This window comes from Bombus bifarius, unplaced genomic scaffold, assembly GCF_011952205.1.
Source record: "Bombus bifarius isolate JDL3187 unplaced genomic scaffold, Bbif_JDL3187 scf7180000008258, whole genome shotgun sequence".
Lineage (NCBI taxonomy): Eukaryota > Metazoa > Arthropoda > Insecta > Hymenoptera > Apidae > Bombus > Bombus bifarius.
The window spans coordinates 200545-228421 of record NW_022884545.1 but is presented as its reverse complement, the minus strand read 5'-3'; the positions used below and the strand labels follow the sequence as shown (position 1 = coordinate 228421).

General features: G+C 31.9%; 1 long non-coding RNA gene across 1 annotated transcript in view; it reads right to left on the bottom strand.

The window, feature by feature from the left end:
- LOC117211847 overlaps positions 1–27877 on the bottom strand; it is a 163839-nt gene that overhangs the window by 82010 nt on the left and 53952 nt on the right. Inside the window, exon 2 of the long non-coding RNA XR_004488362.1 lies at positions 21132–21196. This is a non-coding gene — a long non-coding RNA (uncharacterized LOC117211847). The remainder of the gene's footprint in view (positions 1–21131; positions 21197–27877) is intronic.

Genomic DNA, 27877 nt, shown 5'->3' with positions numbered 1-27877 from the left:
CACAGAAATATATAGAAGTGATAGGAGATAAAAATGAAAGACCTACACCATTCTACTTTGAAAACAATTGTTATTAAATTAATCTTAAGACACCTCTGTTCCACGAAAACGTTACACCCATGCAAATTTTCAAATTATTCGTCGGATATAAATTCTTCTAAATATCATCCTTTCCTTCATGGAAGCGATTCTTTAATGCAAACAAAGTTACATCAACTCCATTACCGTGAACGTTTCCTTTCTCTAACCGTCCGTTCCCCTTCTTTTCTCCTTCTCCCTCTGTTCCTCTGGTTTTAAAAAATCGTTAAACGCGATTCCAAAGTTCCATGCATAAATCGCGATAAGAATCATGATTCGTTCCACTTTCTCACTGAAACTAAACCTACGTAAACGCAGCTTTTTATGAGATTGTCTTCCTCGAAGGCATAATATTTTATTGTTATTGCCTCTTTCGAGGGTTCTAAACGGAACGGTCCGTCGTTTTTTATTACATTATCATGGCTGTTCCCTCTGGCACCAAAGATAACGGTAATTATTCGTGAATTACCTACGCCAGCACTATTCTTTTAATCCGTTTTCTCGTTAACCCCCTGCAACAAATCGCGAGTTTTCATTAAAGTATGCAAGATTGTAACAGCTACGATATCATCGTCATGCCCTTGCTAGTACGTTTCTAAAAATATTTGTTCTCCTTTTGTGCTGTTTTTGGTATTTGTTTTCTTTCTTACCTTGTGTTGTTCAGATCTATCTATAGTTTCTTCACGAAAGTACTTGCACACTTGTCGACATTTTTTACGAACATGTTAGGTATGTTATACGAAACATTTTGAGATTTCATTAGCACTGCAATGATACTCAATTATTACAATTACATTAGTAAAAATTTAAGCGACTCTGAAAATGTATAAAAAAAGTTACAAGTTATTTAGTGCAAGTATATATGTATTTTGCAGAGATCATAAAGGCATTTAAACAGACAATTATCCACGATGTTAATGAATCATAGTGTTCAGTGAGTCTATCTTTGACACTTATTACAAGCTTAAAGTGATTATTCATACGGTACATCAATTGATCACATAAGTTTGCAGTAAATATCTTGCAATTTCTAAACGTATTTTCAGATGTGTTGAAGTCAACTTTATTTGTGTAATTTATACTTTTTTTCTTTGCGAATCATTAAAAGAATTGAATTAGGAAACTGGTGTAACGTTAAAAAGGATTTTAACTTCCATAGATGAAATCACAAGCAAACTTTAATGGGTTAATTTATTTATCTGAAAACGGTAAGAAGGAAAAGAAAGAACTCTAATCGTGCAGAAAAGGAGCGTAGATTGATGAAGTGAATTTGGTGAAACAATACCATGGGCTTGGAATCGAATCATCGAACGATTCGTTGGGAAGCAGTTAACGCGGAAAATCAATTCGCAGGCGAAACAATCGGTGTTCGCCCTGAATTGCTCTGAATATCGATTTCTAGCGAATCGACCACGTCGTACACGCAACTCTCGAAGCCCGATTTAAAAGTGTAATTTCGGGGTGTTGCTTCGAGGAAATTGAAGGATATCTTCGAATGTATGAATCATTGTGTTCTGAAAAAAAATCGAAAATTTAACGACGATTTGTACTTTGTAACTCATAATTATATGATCATGTAACCTTCACCTTGCAATTAGAAAAAAATTTGCAATAAAAGATCTATATATAGCATATTTTGGTTAAAAGGATTATGCTACGATTTGGCTAAAAATACTAATCTCACAGAATTGCCATAAAAATTCTCACATCATACATTCTATATATTTTAGATATACATATTTATATAGTCTTTAATATATTTATTGAACAAATAAATACACTCATCTAAAAAATTAGTTATGAATCACTTCCAATTAAAATCTATTCTTGCTAAATAAAAGATTGTAAACAGAGAACTGTGTACGAAAAACGAAAGAAAAGTAGCTTATCGGTAATAATAATAATTTATTACGGTTATTGCGATTATTTTCCTAAATAGATTGATAGAGTATTCGCAAAGACAGACATCGCATTGTAGTAAAATTTTTTATTAAATACATATCTCTGTTACGTGGTTATGTCTACTTTAAATTCACACACTGAACTAGCAACTTCTAAATATTTGAACGCTATCAGTCACGAGGATTCCGTAAATAGGCGATTGACTGAATGAGTATATATACAAGATGGGCTATAAGAACGTTTTATAAAAAGTACTACCTTGACCTTCTGTAGTTATTATAGGAACTCCTATCCAATGAAAAATCAAAGTAGCCTTCACGAACAGTTGTAAACATTGGAACATGTTTTATTGAAAGAGCTGATAAAATGACTGAGAAGGTACACTACAATAAAGAAATATTCGTTTGTCTTATAATATCCACTATAGGTAAATAGATTGAAAGTAATATTTAAAGTACAAATACAGTATTCTATGTGGAAGGAAAATTTTCAATCATGAGTTCGTTAATTATGCTTTTTCAATGCGTAATTTTCAGTGAGGACAAAATTGCATAGTTCAATGAGATAATTTTCACGGCAGTTTAGTTTAATTTAAATTTGTTGATCTTAATTATCGTTGACTGAAATTTAGTTTCAGATCGAAATAAAGGACATTGGAATTATTTCCAGTATACATTGTAAATAATTAACCCTTTGCACTCAGGACCTTTTTCGCGCAGCGCACCAGCAACTCGAGACGTTTCGCAGTCTTTTTGACGCATTTCTTACTAGTAACTTAAAATCATTACACACACAAATTAATGTATAAAATTTTTATATTTTAACACTTTATATATCTTTACACCTTTATAAACATAATTTCTTAAATATTAGTCTCTGTAATTTTTCTGTGTATGATATTTCATGTAACAATTCCCAAGATGCATGCCCGGCTTGTCGGGGCAAGTATTAGAATAATATGTCGTTTGATCCCTTTTTCCGGTTTTATTTCTCTGAAAACAGACTTTGCAGTCCTTCGTAACTCCTGTTAGAATATCGTGTAGCTTTCCATCCAAGCGGATATGTTCGAAATCTGAGGTTGAAGTCGAGGCTCGATCGTGTGGCTGGCGAAAATCTCCAGTTAATTGGTGGACTAATGTTTTTAAATATCGCAAGTGATTAAGCGGCTGTTCGCTTCTCTGCTGGCTTTATATAAAATATACGAATTTATTGAACAAATTTCTAAACCCCCAAAAACAGTTTACGCCACCATTTTACCGCAGTAAACAAAGTGGTGAGCGAGACTCACCTCTTGAGTTGCGGCATCACACAACATGATGAGTGAGACTCACCTCTCGAGTTGCGGCATCACACCACATATTATGATTGTCATGATTAAATTATATGTTAATTACAATTATCTAAGAAGTGAATAGTTATAAGAATAAAAGTTTTTAAACCATTTTTCATTCTGTACATATTCACGTTATAAGATGTTTAAAATGAAACTTATTTTTCCAAATAATTGTTCTGTTTGTTACAGATAAATATTTAGTAATATTTGGTTTATATTCAAAAAGTATATTAACTATAACTCTTTTATAATTACATTAAATTTCTTAAAAGCATTTTGCGCTATATATATATATAACGTTAGTGTGTTTGAACAGTGCAACTAGATGATTAGAATAAAAGACACTAGACTCACATTCCTAGAAGATTATTATCATGATTGTTAGGATTAAAGAATATGTTAATTGTAATTCTTCAACAATCCTTCATTAAGCATCAGGTATGAAGAATAATATGTCAAAAGGCTCATACTGGCAAAAATTTCATTCCAATCAAATTAATATTGAAAGAAAATTAATTTATGATGATGATTTTCCAATATTATTCAAAAACCTTTAAGATATGGATGACTTTAATTGTCTGAAGAAATGTGAAAAGTCTAACTGAATAAGAAAGAAAGAGGTTTGAATATAATGTAATCAAGAAATTCGCTTGTTGAGAAATTTCTACAGACGTGGAATGTAAAATGAACTTTAATTATTCAAATTAATTATACCATACGCTGTTTCAATAATCGAATAATTTTCTGAATTATTTTATAAATATCGAAGCTAAACGAAAAATGGTTAAATTGAAATATAATAATTTTTGCAGGTTCTATTTTTCTTTTTTAACACTTCTTACAGTAGGCAATCCCCAGTTTGGTTGATCGATGTTCCAATAATCAATTCTCTGATATCATTGAAATTGTACTGTAACTGTAATTCAGATTTAAGGAATTGTAGTTCGATAAATGTGTATGTTTTGCTTGCGATTAAATTGCTATCTTTGTAGATAAAGTGCAGTGATGAAATAAAGTTCGGAATAGAAATGACCCGGAAGACACGTGGGGAAATAGCATTCTTGGAATTGAACGCAGTGTAGTCTCGCGACTTCCTCGTTTCTTCCCCTTTCGTTCGCAATGAAATTCTCCCAGCGAACGGTATTAAATTTTTTTCTACGTCAAGGACACATATTTCACCAACGAAACGACAATAATAAGGCTGGAAATTCCACTGTGTTATGGTCGGACGCTTTCATTGATTGGTGTTGTTTCTTGACCCTGAGAAATCATACGCGTCAAAACGAAAAATTGTGGACTCTTTTCAATTGACGAGTGGTATCAATTGATTTGGGAAATTCACTCCTTAAAAGTACTGGTCAATTAATTGAGTATTACTGCCAACCATTTTTGGTATGATTTTTTGAATCGTAAATATCCCCAATCAGTCTTCGTACATAGCATTGAAAATTTTATTCAACATTTTATAGTCTCAATAAACTAGCTCAACAGACTAGATAAAGAATATTTAAATATTTTATTTTATTTAGGAGTGTAGCATTTATTATTAATACAAAACAAAATAATGTATTAATTTGTTAGTAACGCCAAATTAGTTAAATATTGTATCACTAATACAATATTTTAGGTTTTGGTTCTTACTTATTTTTAACAATGTATTTTTTGAGAAGCATATCTTTTGACAGATCTGTAAAATTGTTTTTGCTTTAACATTAAAACTCGTAATTATTTGTGCTTTAAAAGTAAAATTTCATACAGAATACTTTAAGATTTAGAAAAGTGAAGGTAAAAGCAGTCAATGTATAATGATAGAATACCAATAAAAAAAAAATATCAATGTAGCATATCCTGATCTAAATTCATTGAAAAATTTTGAAGCAAAATTAAGATGAAGACTCTACCTAAAATTTGAATCTGATTTATGGAATCATTCACAGTATTCACCAAACTAAATAACAAAGAAATCTATGGGAACGTTTATGATACGAATCTTAAGATTGTTTGAAACAGTTATCAAAAGAATCAATGAATACAGATGTGGAAGAAATTTAATAATACATAACTAATGGATTTATTATGGTAATATGTATAGAATTTATGGGTTCTTTAGGCTAGAAATTCAAATAAAACAGCAGTTATAAATGATATTAATAATTTCTTAATGATCTGTCATCTAATTTTTTACATTTATGAAATTGAACACTTTCTAACATATATCTAACAAATTTTCGAGCTTTTAACTATTCATGAAAATCTTCCAAATTGTGCGTGCTTTAAGCCTATCATGGAACAATGCTAATAACAGCCCTAGTATTATTCTCATTAAAACTGTTATTATTCCCTAATAACAACTACAGATTGACTAACAAATGGGAGCTTATTTAAAATCTCGTTAGGATATTCCATTAAGAATGCTGAAGGACTCCGTCGATGAATTCCGAAGGAGAAATAAACCTCGGTGGAGGTCGACTCGTCAAAGGACGCGGACTCGACGCTACGATGGAAAAATCGATTAACGGCGATGACAGGCTCATAACACGCGAGTAATCCGCTCGCGCGATGTTTACACGCGATCCGTCCATCGGAAGGACGCATTTGCATGTGAACGCGCAGAAAACCCGAGCTTCCGACTTGATTTCAAAGACATTACAACGACCATTGCAGCTCCTGAACACCTGTTGTGATTCCCCCAGACTCCCTCGATAATTTTGTCCACACAAGAAGTTTCAATGTTCGCTAATGCATTTTGATCTTTGTTATCTACAATCTGCAACGAGCTCTACATGTTTTGGAGCTGTTCTTTTTTGTCTAATATTTGACGAGTTTGAACATTTTTTTTCTAAATTTATATAATACAGATGTGAATTACTATGCTGATTCTATACATGCGAAAGTATCAGTACACGAGGTAATCTACCCAATTGCTGAAACTGAAACGCTAAAAGATGAAAAATAATTTTAGGTTAGGTTAGGTAAAATGGAAAGGTTTCGAATGATGTATGATCTAGCGTAGGTGCTTACTCCGAAAGCGGATGCGTTTTGAATATTTTAAAATAACCTCTGTTTTTTCAGACAGAGTCATACACTTTTTTACACATCAATCGATACGTTTCTCGATACAAAAATATTAGGATATTTCTACCTGAAAATATTTATTTTTAGTTCAAAAAATATCTCAATCTTAATTTCATCAAATTGGATGCAACACTGTTCCAGAGTTATAGCTTGTCCTAATTGCCTGAGTCATGTTGTATACATATGCTATACAATCCAATAATTTAATCCTCTAACAAAAATTTAATTTCGAATTCTTCTCGTATCTAGGTACGAGGTATAATAAACTTTTTTATAATGGAACACAACAGTAAAAATCAGTTTTATAAGATATGTAGATATTTTAGCATATGAAGTTGTATGTTGTGTTCACAAAAATCAAGAACTGAAATAAGTGATTAAACTAAACAAATTACAGTACTTACATACAGGTTGAATCAATAAAAAATACTTTCTAGAATAATTCGTTAACTATTGGTTTTATCGAAAAACGTCTTAGATAAAGTATGTTGCATTTCAAACGTCTCATCGGAAGAATGTAATTTTATTTTTTAAGATATTAGTGATTTTGAGTTTTTTAAATGGCATCGCTTTTATTGTTAATCGATCCAGCTGGATATTTTCTATAAAAAAGTATTAATTTATTTACACTAAAAAAAACCATTAGTTTGGCAGATATTTTAACTTTAATTTGTCAAGTATAACGCACGTAAAACAAAGATAATATAAGCACAAGAATACCGCTTTACGTCTTTCCTTGTCTCTCGTACATTACATTTTGACAAATTAAAGTTAAAATATCTTCTAAACTAATAGTTTTTCGGTATAAATAGGTTAATACTCTTTTGTAGCAAATGTCCAGCTGGACAGATTAACAATAAATTCGGTGCCATTTAAAAAATGCAAACTCACTTTGACATCGTAGAAAATATAAGATATTAAAAATGAATTTATATTCATCCAATGAGTCCCTTGAAATGCAATATAATTCATTTAATACATTTTTCGATAAAGCCAATATGCAACGAGTTATATTAGACAGATATTTTAGATACTTCTTACTGATTTACCTTGTATGTGCAATAGATGTTTAAAAACGTTAAAAAGCTCTTTTACGATATTTGGCCAAATGGGAGAAATTCTTACTGATATTTGCTGTATTTGTTTTAATTTTGTATAAGTCCAACTGCAAAAGTGAGTCCAAATTCTTGACCAGCAATGTACATTCAAATATCGAGAAATAAGTTTTAGCGAAAACGTACGAAATCTCTCAAAGCAACATCACTCATCGTTGCTATCAGAAGTCGCCAATACCATCGGAGTTTTCACGTTGAACAAACTATCGATCCAGAAACGGATCCTTTCTAGTCGTTGCCACTTTTAAAGGGTCTCTTTGTAGCGATTCGAATCCCAACTACGATTCGTTAGCAATCGATCGATTAATACGAAAGACCGATACATTGAGAAAACGTTGGGTTTTGAACGATCGTTAAGCTTGCTTTCATGGTGAACGATGCGACAGCGTGGCGTCCAAGCGCGTGCAAAAGTGGTTTTTGCTTCAAAGCTTCAAAGCGCGAATGCAAACACACGTATGATGGTTTCGTTGGAAATTTTGTATAACTAACGTTGCAGAGCAAACGTCTCCATTTGGATTTCTAGAATTTTCTCCCAGTGCTTGTTTCCATGATTTTATAGAACAGTGGTGACAACTACGTTACAGATATTAATTAGACAGCTTATTTGTAATAAAATAACACCCACAATTTATTAGATATTGTAGAACGATAAAGTAATATTATTATTGTATTATATTACAGTGCATATGCTTTTTAGTGCCATTTTTATTTACATTAATCTTTATCCTAATTTGATTAAATTATTATAATTATCATATTTTCAATATTAATTTTATTACAATTATAAATACCTCAGTCTTAATTATTCGTTGGACAAATATTTAATAATAACCAGAAAACGATAAAACAAATATTAGATACATACAGGAAACATTCGATAATTGCACGAAAATCGGGGCTCAAGTGTTACAATTATGGAGATATAGAAACGATTCTATTCCTCGAAACTGAGATCTTAGACGTGCCAAACGTAGAAAAGGACGACGCGGGTGAAAGAGAAAGAAAGTATCAAACACGATATAATTTGGAGCATATTTGCTTACCTAATAAATGATAACTAAATACGTATCAATAAGTAAATATAATGAAAATTATACCGTGTTTGAACTCATTTTAATCGGAAAAATTATACAAATACATCAATAGAAGTTTAATTTAGATAAAGACAAAAATAAAAATGTTTTATTTTTAAATTACTATCTGCATACGTATTTTCTTAGCGATACTTGACATTGGATCATGTTACACAACTCGATCGAGACGGATCGGCAAGTTTCGTGGTGCGTCAGGGAAACCTCTCTCTGTGGTAGGGATAACAACTATGCAAAAAACAGCAAATCTTTTTGTGCAATTATCGAATGTTTCTGTACACGTATTCTTTTTATAATTTCAGTTCCTATACAAATTATACAAACGAAACTTCATTTAAAAGCATCGCCAAAACCACTACTTTGTTCCGTGTAAAAATTTGAAAATTTATTAACACAATCTCTTTCCATTCACAATCCTCAATCTTCACACAAGTACCACCATATTATTTTTCCCTAATATTTAACTGAATATCTTTTCTAAAAACAAAATTAGTGTCTTTGCGTTAGATCAAAGACAGAAAATAAAACATTAATTCTTGGTATTTAATCAAGCAAACAAAGGAAACGAATTAAGTAAACTGTTACAATCGGAAAATAAATTAAATATAAGTCAAACCAATTTTTATAATTCAAAAAGCGGTTACTACAAGTCCGTGACGTTTGCTGTTTCCACGGACAATGGATCCATGTTAGAAACGAAGTGGTAATTACTTTAGGCATCACGCAAGTCAGATCCATTATCGTCCGCAGGAGATGTAGACAAATCAAGTTAGTCGACAAAGGGATACGGATAAGAATATAATCACGCTGTTGAAGGTCTCTGACCTTGTCTATTTCTACGTCTATTTGCCACACAGAAGGAAAATTCAATTCTGAAGATCAAAACTTGTCTGACTGCTCAAATGACCACGAAATCTATCAGTATTCACCGTGACGAACTTCCATATGTTACGTTAAGCTTTCTTGATTAGAGTTACTTGTAACAAGTTCTGTGACAAGCACAGAGTCTGAGTTTAGTAGGTTAATTTAGAATTTGAAGGTACCACTGTTTCTTGGTAATTTCAGAAATTTGCGTTATATATGTTTTACATAAATGTTGAATATAAAAGTAATTAAATAATTACTAAAATTGTAAACAAATTTTTGGAGTTGCAGTTCTTTGTTAAGTTTTTTGTACGATATGAAAAAGTTTTTAATTCTCTGATGATGAGAAAATAATATTTGATATGCGAGAAATCTATAAATGGTATTTGATATGCGTAGATCTATAAATGGAAAGAGAAATATCAATATTTAAAAATATTATTAATACAGTTATTATTAAAATATTAATATATTGTATTATTATTATATTCATTATAAAGTACGTAATATCATCTTTATATACTATTCGAAGTACTATAATTTACATTACATTAACACTATAAATCCACTATAATAATATCGTGGAAACTAAAGTTTCCAACTTCTGGGATCATCCAACAGTTACAACAATATGAACATAAATTTCATTATACTCATTATATTTGGGAAATAATTTCATTTCTAACCAATTTTGAAACGAATAATTTTCACAGCATGATTTGAAGCAACCAATCTACATATTTTCGTGGAACAGAAATATTTGTATGTATGTCTGAGTTAGAAAAATTCAAATATTCCCATGGAGCGTCACGAAACAAGTGAAGATAGTAGTACAAGTAATAGCTTTGCTCTCTGATGAAAAGATGATTTACGTGATAAAAAAAATAGAACGGTTTGAAATTTTTTGATTCGCGCCACTGTCAATTCCAAACAGAAAAACATTCTCACCTGTTTAAAAAAGTTCCTATTTTCTTCTCCAATACACAACAAACATCGAAGTCGATAATATACAAACTGTCAGCAAACTGCACTCGTTCGAAACAGCATTTCCGATGAAAAGAAAACCGAACTTCGAACTTAAACATCTCCTTACCTACTTGCATATTGGAAATTTTCAGTTCGCAATAACTTTCAAAATGAATAACTTCCAGCACATCACACATAAAGTTGATCTATTAGCCAATTTATTTACAAAATTTTTGATAAAAACGTCAAATTTACAAATTATAAAAATTCGGGAAAGATAATGAAACAATGTAATCATCTTAACAGTTTTCCTTAACGCTATTGTGGTCCTTGGATTTTTATATTTCCCGTAAACAAAGCAAGTTTCTAATATTTTAAGAAAATATTTAATTAATTTATTTAATGTAAATAGAGTGATAAATCATATAGGATTTTTGCTGTTGTGACACATTAAACGTATACGTTCATATTAAAAATTATTTTCTAGGCCTGGTATCTTGTTTCTCCAGTGAGTAAATAATCTTCTTCTATTATATATATCTCGTATATACAATTTATTAGGTGTAATCACCAGTTTCAGTTTTGCAATTTTTTTTGTATATTGTATATATTATCACGTACATGTTCTTTGTGTTCCCATGTGTTTGTCATCCACTACCACCTATCAGTCGTGGCTTGGTATAGACTAAATTTTTTTTTATTTGTAAATTAAATCTGTTTACTCACAATTGCAATTAAATTAAGAGATATTCATTTAATCTTTCTTTTACCTTTTTTTGTAGAAAAATGTCAAAAATTCCAAAGCAAAGAGAAGGAAAATGGACAGAGAACATAAGTGCAAAATAAAACCACCTTAAAAAATAAAATAACCAAAGCCCGCTGAGGCTTTCAACGTTCCAAAAACCAACTATGTAAAGACTGCGTACGCATTGAATACACAAATCAAGAAAATAGTAATTATTCTACTTGTAATATAATATAGAAATAAAAATCGAATAAAAATGTGTATTCCATCTAAACGTTCTTTTTTTAACATTATTGACCATTTAGACTGAAAAGTTTACTAATTAAATATCTGTCGGTACTGAATGACAATTTTTCGTGTTCAACAAATTACAACATCTGTACTCTTGCAAATTACAATTTATACTATAAACTAATTAAAAAAAGGTTGATTTTTAACGACTCTAGCTTAAGCTATAACAAAAATACTTAGATTGATCGATACTGCACGATTCGCTCCTATACAGATAATTTTTCCATATTTTGCTCAAATTTGAGATATTTTATAATATTAGAAGAATTTAATTGAACTGAAAATGATCGGAAGAACGCAACAGAGTTAAGAAAATTCAAATCTCTTGTTCCGTATAATGTGGAAATTGACAACGTAAAGATTGTCAACGAAAGGGTCACAATTCCAATCCGAGTGACGAAGCGTGCAGATGTGTGTCTAGTTCCCTGTGAAGTTCACAAAACAACACGTGACGCCCATCCATCGAGAGTGAATCGAAGCAAACATAATCCAAGTGTTTCCTATCTTATTAGTGAAAAATTCCAACGCTCCAAAGCTCTACCCGAAGTTCTGACTGAACTAAACTGAAGTTCGAACTCCTTAAACTTGAAGTCATGAAGTAATTAACATCAGCAACATAATACATAAAGTCTAAAAAAACCCGGTATCCCTATTCTTCATCGACTTAAAAAAACCAAATAACAAACAAATCTATAACATAACTCGACTAATGAACTCGGTAGTAAAAATCGAACCTCCTTTAATAAAGAAAGAGATAGTGCAATGTAAACGGTGCCAAAGGTACGATCATACACAGAAATACTGCAATCATAATTTTCGTTGCGTCAAATGCGCAGGTACACCTCCCACTGAGCAGTGCACTAAATCACCAGAAATCCCAACGAAGTGCATCCACTGCCAAGGAGACCATCCTGCTAACTACAAAGGTTGCTCAGCCTACAAAACCCTATACATAAGAAAGTATCCTAAATTCAGAGCCAAAGAGACAACCAATCAAATACCTCCAAAATTCACTACTACTTCAATCTCCTATGCCCAAGCAGTACAAGGAAATCAAAATAATCCGAAAACCCATAGGGACCATTCTCAAAATAGTGTTCCCAATCCACAAAACACAGACAACTTCTCTAGACCCGAAAAATTAATCGAAAAACAATTAGAATAAATAAATAACTTACTATCGTTATTATCACTCATCATGGTAAAATTAATACGCCCCGTCGCAAAATAAAACCAAGACGCATAGCTCTTTGGAATGCCAACGGTCTAGCTCAACACAAATTCGAACTAGAACTCTTCCTAAAACAACAGCAAATCGACGTAATGCTCGTATCTGAAACTCACTTCACCGACAAAAACTATCTGAAAATAAACGGTTATAACTTCTACCATACCCAACATCCCAGTGAAAAGGCCCACGACGGCACCGAAATCATTATCAAATCCAGCATTAAGCATTACGACCTTCCATCATTCCAGAAAGACTATTTCCAAGCTACAAACGTAGCAATAGAAGACTGCCATAGCACAATCACCACCTCAGCAGTATATTGTCCTCCCAGACACTCCATTGCTAAAGAAGACTTCGATAACTTCCTTGATGCTCTGGGCAACAGATTCATAGCTGGAGGAAACTATAACGCCGAACATACACAATGGGGCAGCAGACCTGTCACAGTAAGAGGCAAAAATCTCTTGAATAGCATAAACACCAACAGTCTCAACTACCTCAACACATATGAACCCACATACTGGCCCACTGATACTAACAAAATACCTGACTTGACTTCTTCATAACTAAAGATATCTCGCCAAGATATGTCCAAATCAATTTCTCGGCGGATCTCTCTTCTGACCATTCCACCTAATGGCTTTATCCATAACCAACTCACCAATTGGCAGCTCTTTAGAGAAGTCTTTAATCACTCAACTTCGCCTCAATTTCACTAAAAATAAATGAAGATATCGAAACAGCCACGGAATACTTAAACATGAGCATAATAAACGCTATCCGCTCCTCCACACCTACTAAGACTTCTATTAGCAAACATGAATATCCCCATTACATATTTAAAAAAATCGCAGAAAAGCGTAGATTAAGAAGAGTATGGCAGACCCTTAGAACACCGGATAACAAACGCAAACTAAACAACCCAACTAGGAAGTTAACCAAAATCATCAAAAAATATAAAAACGACTGTTTTTAAAAATATCTCGCCAATCTGTCTTCCACAGCTGACTCCAACTACTCACTATGGAAGGCTTCCAGGAAACTCTCGCGTCCCCCGCAAATAATCCCTCCAATCTGTTGTCCGCAAGGTGGATGGGCACGTAGCCCTAAAGAAAAAGTCAACCTGTCGCTAAACACCTATCCAACGTATTTAAACCTCATTCCTCCAATATTGCCCCCGAAATAACGGAATACCTGCACTCTCCCTTCCAAATGTCTCCTCCTATTAAACCTTTCACTTCTCTAGAGGTTACAGAATTAATCCGTCACCTAAATCCCAGGAAAGCATCAGGGCATGACCAAATAAGTAATAAAGCAATCAAGGAACTTCCTATAAAAGGGATTTCACTCATCACATCAATTTTCAATGCAATCCTTCGTCTTGAATATGATCCGAAGCCCTGGAAAATATTAATGATAACTGTCATCCCTAAACCCGGAAAACCAATACACGGAACTAGCTCCTATCGCCCAATTAGCCTTCTACCCACTTTGTCAAAACTATTCGGAAAGATGCTCATGAATCGACTCCTTCCACTCTTAGAGGAATTGAAAACACTGCCAGATCACCAATTCGGTTTTCGGTTTTAAAGAGCGCAGCGACGTGTGCTAAAGAGGCGCTAATACCGCCACGACCAACTGCTTGTTTTATTATGACCTATGACTATTCGATTGGCTATTATTCACTTGAGAGGAATACTAACTCTGTTCTATGTATATACGACACTTGAATCGAAACGATGCGACGTGACGTTGCGTTTTGATGCTTCGAAGACGTTACCTCCGATGACTTGTCCCAGAGATTTAAATTTTGATGCTGAGTGAATAATAGAATGGAAAATGGGAAATCGGAGAATAACCGAAGATAGTCTGTTTTGGAATATTTCGAGAATAAAATTACGTAATTTTGCAACTCTAGAGTGCATGCTGATGTTATTTAATAACATATCTAGAGTGGCTCATAAAAATATTCGAACGTTGTCGAAAACTTGTTATGTATCTATACAGATTATCCCACAGACACATTTAATAGACAAACTTTGCCAGTGTGTTTTATAGGTAAAATTAAAAATAAAATGTCATATAGCAAAAAGTCGATAAATGCTTCATAGAAAGAAACAAGATACATAATGTTCATGATACGTGTTGATAGAAGATACACATGTTTAATATTTCTGTGCCTAATTCTATCGAGTTATACAACGATGAATGTACGCTGTAAAGAAGCAAGACATAATCGCTATGAAATTTGATATAAATCTTGCGTTAATAAAACCAAACGACACTTCAAAATGCACACATAAGTACAATATATATAGTGTTACGTTTCATGTTTTTATCATAACTTTTTAATAAAATATTTATGGACTTAGTTATATATCATTTTAGTCTTAATTTTATTTATAGAATATACTGGCAAAGTTTATAGACTAAATTGCGGGACACCTTGAATATTATATAAAACTTTTGAAACTTTATTAACACTATCACTATATCATAAAATATGGCTATCATAACTATATTGATAAAATTTGAAACGAATTTAAAAACATATATGGAAGTTATTAATTGGATATTATACATTTCACAGAGATCAGCAAAGTATTTGAACAGTCAACTATTCACTATATTATTTACCATATATATTCACTACATATTAAACCACAGTATATAGTGAAATTATATTTAGAATTAATTGTATGTTTAAGATACTGTTCCTGCTGCATATTACTTTTTCACTAAGTGCATATTTGCATTTTCGGATTGATTTCAAATTTTACTATCCTAATCATGATACTCGTATCTCATTACAGTGCTAATAAAATTTCATAAAGTTTCGAATAATGTACATAACATATTGATAAAAAGATTCTATAGTAAGTATCCGAATACTTACGTGTATCACTGTATGTTTCCTAATATAGCACAGTCACAACATTTATTGCGTGATATGTCGAATGCATTCATACTATTAATGTACAAAACGTTGGTGTAAGCGAATGTGGATCAACCCGCCATCCTCAAATAGGCAATAGGTTTTAAGTTACACTATAACCTGAATATCCTAATATTATTTATGCCTACATACATATTGTCCTTCTATATCTAAGATCATATTATATGAAAGTATTTTTAAAATTTTAGATTCCAAACTTCTACAATGTGTATTTAATGACACAGTTGTGGTTCTTCGGGTTTCGATGGTATTTCTAATAGTACGTTGCTCTCTATTTCGTGAACAGAAATGTTCACTTCTTCAGAGCAAACTTGAAACTGTCTAATTCAGTGTCCGGAACGTCTGGTCGGAATAGTTTCAGGTCTGCGTTCAAGAAGTGAACTGGTTTATTCGCGAAACGTCGGAACATAGTGCAATGCTATTAGAGATGCGATCGAAAATCGAAGAACGTCAAACTTTTTAAAAACTGTTTGTCATATAACGAATAAAAAAATTGTTGTGTTTTCACAATATTGTTTACGATCCGCTTATGTGTTTTACGCACGTCAGCCATGCAGTAGTAAATTCTATTCCTGAGTAGTAAATATGATAAAATAGGATACTCTTGGAATTATTTTAGTATAGTTTTATGGTACATAAATCATGCATTAATATGAAATTCGAGAATTTTTCAATTGAGGGTGCGATCATAAATGGATAGTGGCAGAAGGTGATAAATCATAACATATGGGAGATAATTAACACTAAACCTACCGACATTTTGTGTATACCTATTTCTACCGTGTGCGGTCAAAATGACCGGTGATTAAAGAAGTAATAGTTTTTATGATTTAACTTAGATAATGGTTAATTTATAACTAAATGTATATAAAATGATGAACTTTCATAAAATTTCGTCCAAATTTACTTTTGTTTAATTTCAATTATAGACTTAAATAGAATTACACTTTTATTTATATAGAGATATATCTTATTCAACTTTGCTGCATTTTTTACAAATTATCTTATTATCAAATGTACATTTGCCGCATAAATATTTCCCGCATCTTAAACAAATTTTCGTAATTTTGTAATCTTTACAATCTTCTACTTGACAAATTTCTTGCAGTAATGAAGCTGAACTTGTTGACAGTTTTATTGCATGGTTTTTCCCCGCGATTCCTTATATAAAAGTAATGTATGCACTAGATTTATAACAATTTTGTGAATTTTCTGTAAATTGGCCCCATACTGTAGATACCATTTCAAATTTATTGGTTCGTAAACGTTGGCTTCTTTCGTTCTTATCAAATTGTATAAACCTCATAATTTCAGCAAAGTCATTCCTGCTCATTTTGAAAAAAATGCAGGTCTCCAAATTTTATTCCACAAATATGAGACATCTAAATTTTTTGCCTGATATGCACCGCGGGCATATAGCAGAGCAATAAATGCATCTAGTTTTGTTGCATCTAGCTCCCTCTTAGTCCCCAATACTCTAAATGCTTCTTCTTCTGTACATTTTATTATATGATCCCTTATACGGTGATCAATGATAAGATAAAATGCCGTTTTTACTTGTTCTTTCATTATATGCCGTTTAGCATATTCGTAAAAATATTATGAACTGATGTCCTGTCAGGTTTGGGACTTGTATTTATTTCTTTCCAAATTGTTCCATCGGACTCAGTTTCACTCTCTGCTGTCAACGATAATTTCTTTCCTTTTTGCCCTTACGTAAACGCTTATTTATAATATTCAACTCTGATTTGGATATAAATAGCTTTTCATGTGTTTCCATGCTGTTTTTAGTTGCTGAGGTTTCTTGTTCATCGCACACTAAACAGTCTTCTTCTATGTCCGTTATTCTTTTTTTATAATTTCTTTTTTGAAAAATCTTAACATTTCTAGGGTAAATATTTATCACAGAATAATACCATGTATGGAATACAAAATTATTGTCAAATTTGATATGCTTTACTTTTTCTTTTATAACAACTTTACACAAAACGCTCTGAGATGCTTTCTGTCTGAGTTTTAGAGATAACAAGTTTAGATGTCGACTAATTGATTAACAAACCGAGATGTATTCTAGTCGAAAAGACGATAGCAAGTAAAAATATGATCTGTGACTGCAATATTTATACGAAAATATTGATGAATATTGACCGTTCTCCACCAACGGTTACTCGAGAATGGAGTTGGGAAAGCTTTCCCCGTGTTTTATAGCAATAAGCAGTAACCCCAAGAAACTTCTCGACTTTTAAAATGTTTGTAACAATGGACTGTAAAAAATGCTAAATTTTGTGGCGGTTCCTTAGGATTATTATGGGCTTGAGTTGATATGTTTTGACAGCTGGTGTCTGTCTTGATCGAGGGATAGATTGTTTTATGACAAGATTACGGGTGCAACAGCTGTTATTATCTGTTATTTCTGATTTTGTTTATATTGCATACATGTATATTGTATACATGTTTTAGGAAAAATCAGAAATTATGGAGCGATATGATAAAGTTTAAATATGGTTAAATTTGTGTAGATGTCGCATAGCGGTCAATTTGACTGCGCCGGTAGGTTTAGTGTTAAATATGTTTGACGTTTAAGATTTATCGAGATTACAGAAATTACAAAAGATACATTGAAAATATAAACTTTTTAATGTGAAGACTGATAATATTAAAATTGAGAGTACGTAACTGAGCGAATGACTGAGTCCTAACATATGGGGAATAATCGGAGGTAATTAGTTTTTAGCTTTTCGAGAACAAATTAAAAAAATTTTTCAATATGAATCATAGGAATTCTCTGTAGAGTTACATAATTTAAGTGAAAAATTATAACATACAAGTGAAACATACTAAGTGAAAAATTGTAACATACAAGGAACAATTGGATATAGCTCGTTTAAAAAAATGAATCGCAAGACATTGAAATTTCATGTGAAAAGTTTGGAAATTTCTTAATATAAAGTTGGAAATCTTCAAATTCAGGTTTTCTGAAATTGAATCGATGGTCATAGAAAATAATAATTTGTCATATATGTCACTTTCAGATTTTTGGAGAGTACAGAAAATTTAAATTGCGAAAATGCAGAAATTCGGATATTTTAAATCGGAAATTTTCAGGATACTTGGAAATCTAGAATTTCGTTATCACTGAATTGGGGTTGCGATATTTTGAGAGAAAAGAGTTTGAAAACTACGAATTTGGAAATTTTAAATAACTATGTTTCGCGACCTTTAAAGCCACACATTTTTCAAATACGGATAATTTGAAATAATTTGAAATAACTGCATAATATCTTACTATTAAGACAAGCAAAATAAAAAGTTGTTTCGAAATTAAAGATAAATGCTAAGAAATATATCTGTATATAACAACAAATCTCGGAAAGTAGAAAAAACGTGTTTCTTGCGAACTAAACAATCTACAAATCGAGTAGTAATAAAAAATGTGAAAGTGGAAATTATGTAATTCTACATATTTTTTAAATTAAGATACATTTCCAGAAATCTGAAACGTGACGGACCTTAAAGAATGCAATCTTTTGATAAACTGAGATCTGTTCAAAAAGCCTAGGTAACTTGAAAAAATAGTAAATATTCAATATAGTGATTTTCAATCGTATAATATAATCAAATTTTTTCTTTAAATATATTTACATTCTTTATGCATATTTATAGAATATTATTTCTAAAATATATATTCTGCCAACTTTTTTATGGCTTCCATTAAAAGAAATTAATTCAGATATTAAAAGTCATTAAATCTTATTCACTACTTCTAATTTCAACTTAAAAATATATTTTGATTATAAAATACAGTGTACACTATAATTTACTATCAATATTAACAATTATCCTTAATTTTTTTCCAGTATGTATACATACAGAATATTATTTCCAAAATACTATCAACTTATTCTTACTAGATAATTTTATTACTTGTCTTTAATTTTTTCCCCATTTAAAACACATGACATATAACATCTTAATAATCATTCATCGTTAATTCTTTAAGACTGCAACATTGTATCGTAGAACGTTAATTTCCCAGAATTCAATAACATCATGCTTCGAACAAATTCCCAAAGTATACTAATACTTCCGTTAAATCACGCAACATCGCATGAACGCCGCTGCACGATATTATTGAATAACATTTTCCTCGCAATAACGAACAGCGAAACATTAATTCCCTGTAACTTACTAACGAAAACATGTTTTCCCGAACGTTATTCGCCAACGTTTCTGATAAAACAACTAAACGTTGACTAGCATTATGTATGTATATAGTTAATTTAAAATCGCATAATCGCATATGTTATACCCGGATACTCAACACGTGCATTATTTCTTATCAGTTTTCTGTATTTCCATTGTTCGTTCGATACATTTGCTTTGTTACGATAACTTTCGCTCTGCTATTTAATTCAATTGTTCTCGAGAGATGAGTAACTTTATTGTAGACAGTAAAGTTTCCAATGATACCTTTTATTTGTGAATATCATAATATACACCTACTGCTTAAAAGTTTGGTATTGTATCCTCAGTGTATCAGAGAAACGAATTGGATTGTTTAATAGCAAATGTATAAATGAATATTCTTATATATGTGTTCTTATATTTGTAAATAGACAATTAAGTTTTATGTATTTTAAATTGGCATGTGTATATTATTAGAGTAAAATGTGTGGTTTACTGGCAATATTATAAATTCTTTATTTTCATATTTAACCTTTCGACTTTTAATATAATATTGTTAATTCTTTTATACTTTGTACCTGATTCTATTCATTTTATTTTGCTTTTTATTCTTGTTTATTTTGCTTTTTCGAAACATAATTCACCTCAATTTATTAAATTTTTTTATTTTAACATTTCATTATATTAGTAATCGATATTTTCGAGAATATTTTTAAACTTATTTTTAGAATTTTAATTTACTCTTGTCAAATAAAATATTTTCGAATAATATACAATAAATTTTAAATCGCCTTTTGTATATAAAATTTAACGCACTACAATTTACTAAGTTATTAAATTTTTTAAAATTTTTGATGCTTTTTTCCGAAAATAAGTTTCTTAAACTTTATCTCAAGATTCAAAAGCTTTAAACAAAATTAATACAAGATTTTCAATGATTTGTCGTAATTTATGTTTTGCTAACTCGTCGTAATCGTAATTTCTACGAGATAATTTACATATGCCTATGTTGAGACAATGAACTCGCATAATAGTAGGTACGACATATATCTTCCTCGTCTAAATACTATTTATCGAGGTTACGTTATCTTTTATACATTTTATTATTTTATTATTCTTGTATTTTTAATAACTCATAGAAACATCTATGCACAAAGTAAGATATGCAAGAATAAGAAAAAGATAGCAGCAATTTTTTCATGGAATAAAAATGTATAAAGTTTCATTCTTAGAAACTAATATGCATATTTGTTTTTATGAGAAAATATTTTTAATCATTTAACGAATTGATTAACTTACTAAAGCTGTAGAATGGTTATTATCCACCCATTATCCGATCTATCACCTGAGTATCCACATAGTACCTGAAAATACACAATAAAAAATATTAAACCAAATATTATTATCCGATTGAGAAATAATTTAGCATTTTATATAATTATCGAAAAATTTCCGTCATTATATGGCATATTCGATTTGAACAAATATTTATTATTTAATAAATATATGTGATATAGAATAAAAGAATTAAAGAATAATGTTAATTCGAATAATTATCGAAATGAATTATTAATTAACGCTAAGAATTCTAATGAAATACTATAAACATTATAATATTCTGTTTTCATTATGAAATATAATATGGAAGAAAACTATTCGTCCGTGTAATCTTTTCATTATTGTTTATTATAATTAAAATAAAGTGGAAGATTCTATCTGTTCGGTATTAAAATCTAGCCATTCTATAAATCAATAAATTTAATATACTAGGGAAATGTTGTTGGAACTATCAGATATTTTTGTGTTGTATTGATTATGTGTGAATCAAGGCTATTTATTCTTGTATAATATTAAGTTTGGAAAAATTTTTTGAAATTCCTTATGTAATTTTGCTAATTTCCGTGTTATTTTCCTGTAATTTCTTTACTTTTATACCTTATGTGCTGCTCTACGATTTTGTCGCATAGAACAACATGTGTATTATTGGAGGTGTCAATAATAATAGTATATGATATATAATAAAACAATATTTTAGCCTCTATAACTTAACTCGATCACAATTGTTCGAGATTTGTGATAATGAGCTTGGGCTCGAGGCGACAGCCAGTCGCCGAAAGTAGCCGCGGTCACGGGATGAACGCTTTGTCTAACAAAGGTATGGAGTAATAGTATAGCTCTCCTTAAAAAGAAATAGTTGTAGGGACACTCGACAGTATACATTCCAACAGTTTCTGTTCCGTGGCTCGCCATACGCAGACCCTATTTTTCGGGTAAGATGATTACCAGATGTCGACGCATCCTAACAGTACATGTTCAGCTAACCTGAGGAACCATTACAAATCTTAAGATTTAGTTAACTAAAGTCTTTCAAACAGACAAAGTCTTTATCCCAACTACGGGAAGATGGGGGAAATCTATTTTTCTCACGAACGACGCTTCCCGCTAGCAACTTTCTCTCAAGGGCGGTTAGCATCCTTCTCTAACTACCAACATAGAAATTGACCAATTAACAACAACGTCAATTTTCCTCACTTTCCGGGCGAAGGTTTTACTCGACGAATCCGATGATCTCGTGTCCTTGGACACACCCCATCATAGTTTTCCTCTGCAACATCATCGTGACGGAAAGTCATTCTCTCGTGAGGCCGTATTAGCGAGTTACCTAGCGTCTTTACGCTCGGTGGATATTCCACGTTTTAACAAAGAGTTAGTTTAGTAATACTTATACCGTAGACAAGCAAGTCGAGTACAACTTGGGCTTTGGAAGAAAGCGCATTCTGTTATCCCGTTGACCGCAAATTCGTTATTGAACGTAGGATCATTGTCATTAGCTTTTCGAATATCTAATTACCACGGTTACTTGTCAAATTCTGTAATAATCATATTTGCACTAGTCAATACATTCTCTATTGCATAACAACAATGTATAATCCAAATGAAGAGTGGTTTTACGCCCCTAACCCTAATCATAATGTGTACCCGACATCAGAAGTGGGATCAGGGCTGGTGGTAATAACGCAACAGCTCGTGACCATTGTGCGCGAGTTAACTCAGCCGAGAGAGCAAAAATCGAGTGTGGAACCTAAAGAATTATAACTACCGCGTTTTAATCCCGAAATCGCGGACGTCGACCCGGCTGTATGGTGTGCAATTGTCAGTCTACTCCTGGAGGGAAGGTCTGTACAAGACGGCGAGTTATTCACCACTATATGTCGTGCTCTAGAGGGTACTGCAGCACATTGGCTTACGCAAATCCCGGTTCGGGGAGGCCTTACTTGGTCAAGATTTATGAAACTTTTCCTCGCGCGTTTTGGTGGCAAAGAGACGGCAACATCAGCGCTGATGAAGATGCTTAATGATCCACCACTAAAGGATGAAACCACGGGAGCTTTCGGTATTCGTCTTCGTTCCTTCTTGCAGGCGAGATGGGAAGATTTAACTATGGCTGAAGTAATCAACGCCTGCGTCCTTTTTCGACTGACTTCACATGACCAACGAGTTGAATAAATGGCACTTACGAGTGACATCAGGACCCAGAACCAATTCCGAACTGAAATGGGTGCTCTCTCTTAGGCGAGGAAGAGGCTGGCGTCTTCGTCAGAGAATCCATCGGCGGGCCCTGAAGCCAAACGAAGCAGGCCATCAGACCATCGGATTAAGTGCTACCGCTGCGGCATCCACGGACACAAAACATCGGAAATAGATCAACGCAAGAAAATAAAATTGGAGCCGCAGGAGGACATACGAAACCCAGAAGTAAACCGACTAGCCACATCGCCGACAGTATCCTGCTTCAAATGCCAGGAGAAGAGACATATTGCGCCAAATTGCCCGTTAAGACGGAAAAGAAAATATAATTCTAATAACGAACGTCGAGTCGACTCTTGCGTGGTGGTAGCTTCAACTGGTAAGTTAAGTCATCTGGGTGAGTCGTTCCCATTTTACTTCGATTCTGGAGCCGAATGCTAATTAAAGAAATTAAAGAATTAAATTATCCGAAATTAATAATTAAATTATTATACTAATTAAAGAATTCGTAGCCTCGAAATTTTCTGGCAAAAGAACGACTAATATAGTAGTAATGCGAGGAATAAGAAATACTTGTATTAAAAGTACATCTCAAATTTTGTCCACTGTACGTATTAATGGTTTTACCTTGGAAATAACTTTTCATATCCTTGCTGATAGTTACTTAAAATACGATATCATGATTGGTCGCGAAATTTTAAGCCAAGGTTTTGACGTAAATATTACACGAAATAGCCTCGTTATTTGTAAAACAAAAATAGTTAATGCCTGTAGTAAAACCGCGGAAGACGAGATCAATATTAATGACACTGATGTAATTGGTAACGATAAAAGTCGATTAATCTCTATTCTCGAAAAATTCAAAAATTCATTCATTACGAGTTTCCCAAGTACTCGCGTAAGTACGGGCCAGTTAGAAATACGATTAATTGACCCTAACGTCACCGTAACGGAGACGTACTCTCTCGTACGATCTCATCGACGAATTAAGGAACGAATTAATTAACGTTCTACAAGCAGTGATTACTCCACGTTTTAACATAAAGTCCAACTTAGAATTTGACGGAAAGTTAATTCGCTGTCCCGTTGACCGTCCCGTTTCGAACCTGAGACCATTGTCCATTGTAATATCTCTGTTTGTGCCAATAAACTCTACCTTTGTTGTACCACACCGATGGCTAATTCCAGTGAAGATTCTTTAAACGCCCCTAACCCTAATCCTAATGTAAATCCGACATATATAATAACATACCGCTCACGTTGCGAAAAGGTGAAAATGTTTATTACTCTCAAATACTGTGTTTTTAATGAAAAAAATAGCTCTTTAATTATAAATAAAACAATACCAACAAAATCTTCGTGAAACACGAAGCTTTTGCTGATATTAGGCAATTGAGGACGAATAATTGTTAATACATTTTTCTTAACTCCATGTTAATAATTCCATGATCTTCATCTGCATCAAAAATATTGTAAACCGTTATTGATACCTACAAACGAAATCCACATGCCTAGAAGACATTAACATAAGACGTTAACATATTAGTGTAATGTGTTGATATGTAATATTAAATTTATCTTCTTCCTACGATTTCTTTTAGGTATAACAGAATATCTTTTCTGATATTGCATTTTGTTTTCTTTCATTTTTCCTTTATAAAAATATAATAGATTGTTGTCTTTTTAAACGTATGTGACAATTCAATGAATATGAAATTTGATGCTAAAAGGATTACTAGATCTAACGTCTTTGTTATAATTTATCTAATTTAAAAAGTGTATAAATGTATGTAGGTTTTCGTGGCTGACTGTATATTGCATTGTATTTTCCCCGAGATGCTGCAATTTTTGTGTAAAATTTATCAATCAACACATAATTTAGAAATTTTTCAAATACATAGATAGAATGATTGACCTTGTAAATCTTCGTTTCTTAATCCTGTTACGTTCATTCGGTCATTTTCGATTCGGTTACATTTTTGTAACATTACAGAGTATCTCAAATTTGAGCAAAGTATGATAAAATTGCTGTTGGTACTGTGACAGCAATGATTTTGCAATTCGATTTCGTGAAATATCGCAATATCGCAAAATAAACGAAATCATTTCTTCTCTAATTAGAGATAGAAGATACATACATCTTTCAACGTTGTTCGTGTCCATGATCAGGATATCAATAAAACAAACACGTATCTATACTAGGTCCTATCCTATAGGAAGACTACAACTTTATTACAGGAGTCCTTTTGTTTATGTTTAGTGAATTTGATGTCGTACTTTTCTCATACTATACATAGAACAGATGATTAGAATATGACTGATCAAGTCTTTTATGTTTGCTAATATATGAACTAACATAAAAATTGAAATATAAAAATTTGAAAATCGCAGCAAAGTTAATGTCTTCCGTCTAAATTCAAATAAAAAACTATGCCTATTAGCAGCATTATGAAAGAAACTACCAAATATTTTTAATGTTTTTGTATTGAAACTCCCGTTTCAATTCTATTTCACGTTTATGTTTCCAATGGAACGTCGAATAAAATCCTCTTGTCTACCGAAATGCACCGCGCAGCTCTAACATCGAGAATCGCTCTTCAATCATGGACGAGCCGGCACTGTGCGCCATTGTTAATAGCCTATCTGGCATTCCAGTACCTGACACACAATGTTCAAATTAATTACTGGAATCCATTACGCGTTCCCTCAGTCGGTACACCTTTCATCATTGCTGTACTTTTACTTTTGGCATTCGAGCAGCTGTTTCCAGGTAATAGGCGATACTCTTAGTTATCATCTGTATGTTTTGCTTGCTAAGAAATCCTTAGTATTTTCAAATATTATTTTCTAGAAATAAACTGCTGTTATTACTCATCGTTGGAATGAGGAAAAGAAAAGAAATCATCCTTGTAAACTGTAATAAATATGGAACTAAACGAACATAAGACTTTTCTTTCGTCCAATTCATTGGATATTTTACAAAAAGAGAACTACTCTAAAAAAAATGTTGGCGTTCCTGAAAATTATTGCACTTTCTACCTAATATAATGTAACATGTTACGTACTGATAATGTAAAACAATCACTAATAAGCTTTAAATGCCGAAAATTTGAAATAGAAGAAACACAGGACCATTGATGAGATAAACGAAAACATAAATATAATTTTTCGATTTTTATACAGTTGTAGGAAATTTAAAATTGCAAAAGTGCACAAACTGCACATAAGATGCAAAACTACATAAAATATCAAAAGTATAGAACTTATTATAATATTCAGTGAATAAAATACATTTCTACATCTCGTTTCTGTAATTAGCTGTATAAAAATACGAATCCGCAGTTTGTTGATAATACTATCACGAAAATATTCGAATACTTACGGATCATTTTTCTGAATATACTATGTGTAATATATACGAAACATTACGAAATTTCTATACATATATGAATGAATAATTGAAAATATACAGTGGCTATTTGATGATTACTTTCCGTAACATTGAAGTGCCCATCTGTCAACAGAGATGTTGAATTAGGAAAAATAGTCTATAGAATAATACTAATTTATGGAATAAACGGATAAAATCAAGTTTAATATTTACGTATTGGCTTCATATATTCAAATGAATAAAGCTCACATCATACGGTTTTTATTACAAAAAATAAAATGTCATTCGCTCTATTTGTAGAATATTCGATCTGTATAGACTTCAATTGCTTGTCTCTTTCATTCTTTGTACTCAATTTAAAAATGGGGAACACAAATACGATGATTTCCATTAGATGAAATGGTGAATCGAGTAGAACACATCGTTTTAGCTCTAATTTCTTCACATCACTTACATTTGTATTTTTGACTATAGCAGTTCTTAAGAAAATGTTTTTTTTATATTTATAAAATAATTGTAAATTTCAAAGTAATTTAATTATTTGTCTATAAAATACACTCAACGTCTACGTATTTACCGAAGACCTATGCGGAAGTAATAAATGTAGTAAATAGTGTAAGAAATAGTTTAATGCACTGACCTTTAATTGTGAAAAAACAATGGCCAGGAATAAAAATCTACTGAGTTCCAAAATTTTCAAATTGTAACTGTAAACTAAAAATATTGAAATTTAAATTTTAAAGTTTCGTACTTAAACATGTTGATCTTCGAATTTTTCAATCTCGTGGTTTCTAATTGAGAATACCCAAAACATTAACATTTTTTCCTCATAATTTCCAGAACTACTCCGAGATCCTCTCTTCCGTAGAAAATTGATTTTCGTTTACTATCCAACTTTTTCCAGCTATAGTAGAAATTCCATTATCCGTGCTCCTATGGTCCTAATACGATTTTATCTCTGCTATTCAAACGTATTATTATTTGAATGTATTTTATTTTACAACGGTATGTCTCCCTAAAGATTCAATTCCATTATAAAAAATAGACATTAGAAATTTAGAAAGATTTAGAAAGAAATATTTAGAAAGATTCATATTTTCAAAATTGATGACAAAAAAATGTTTTT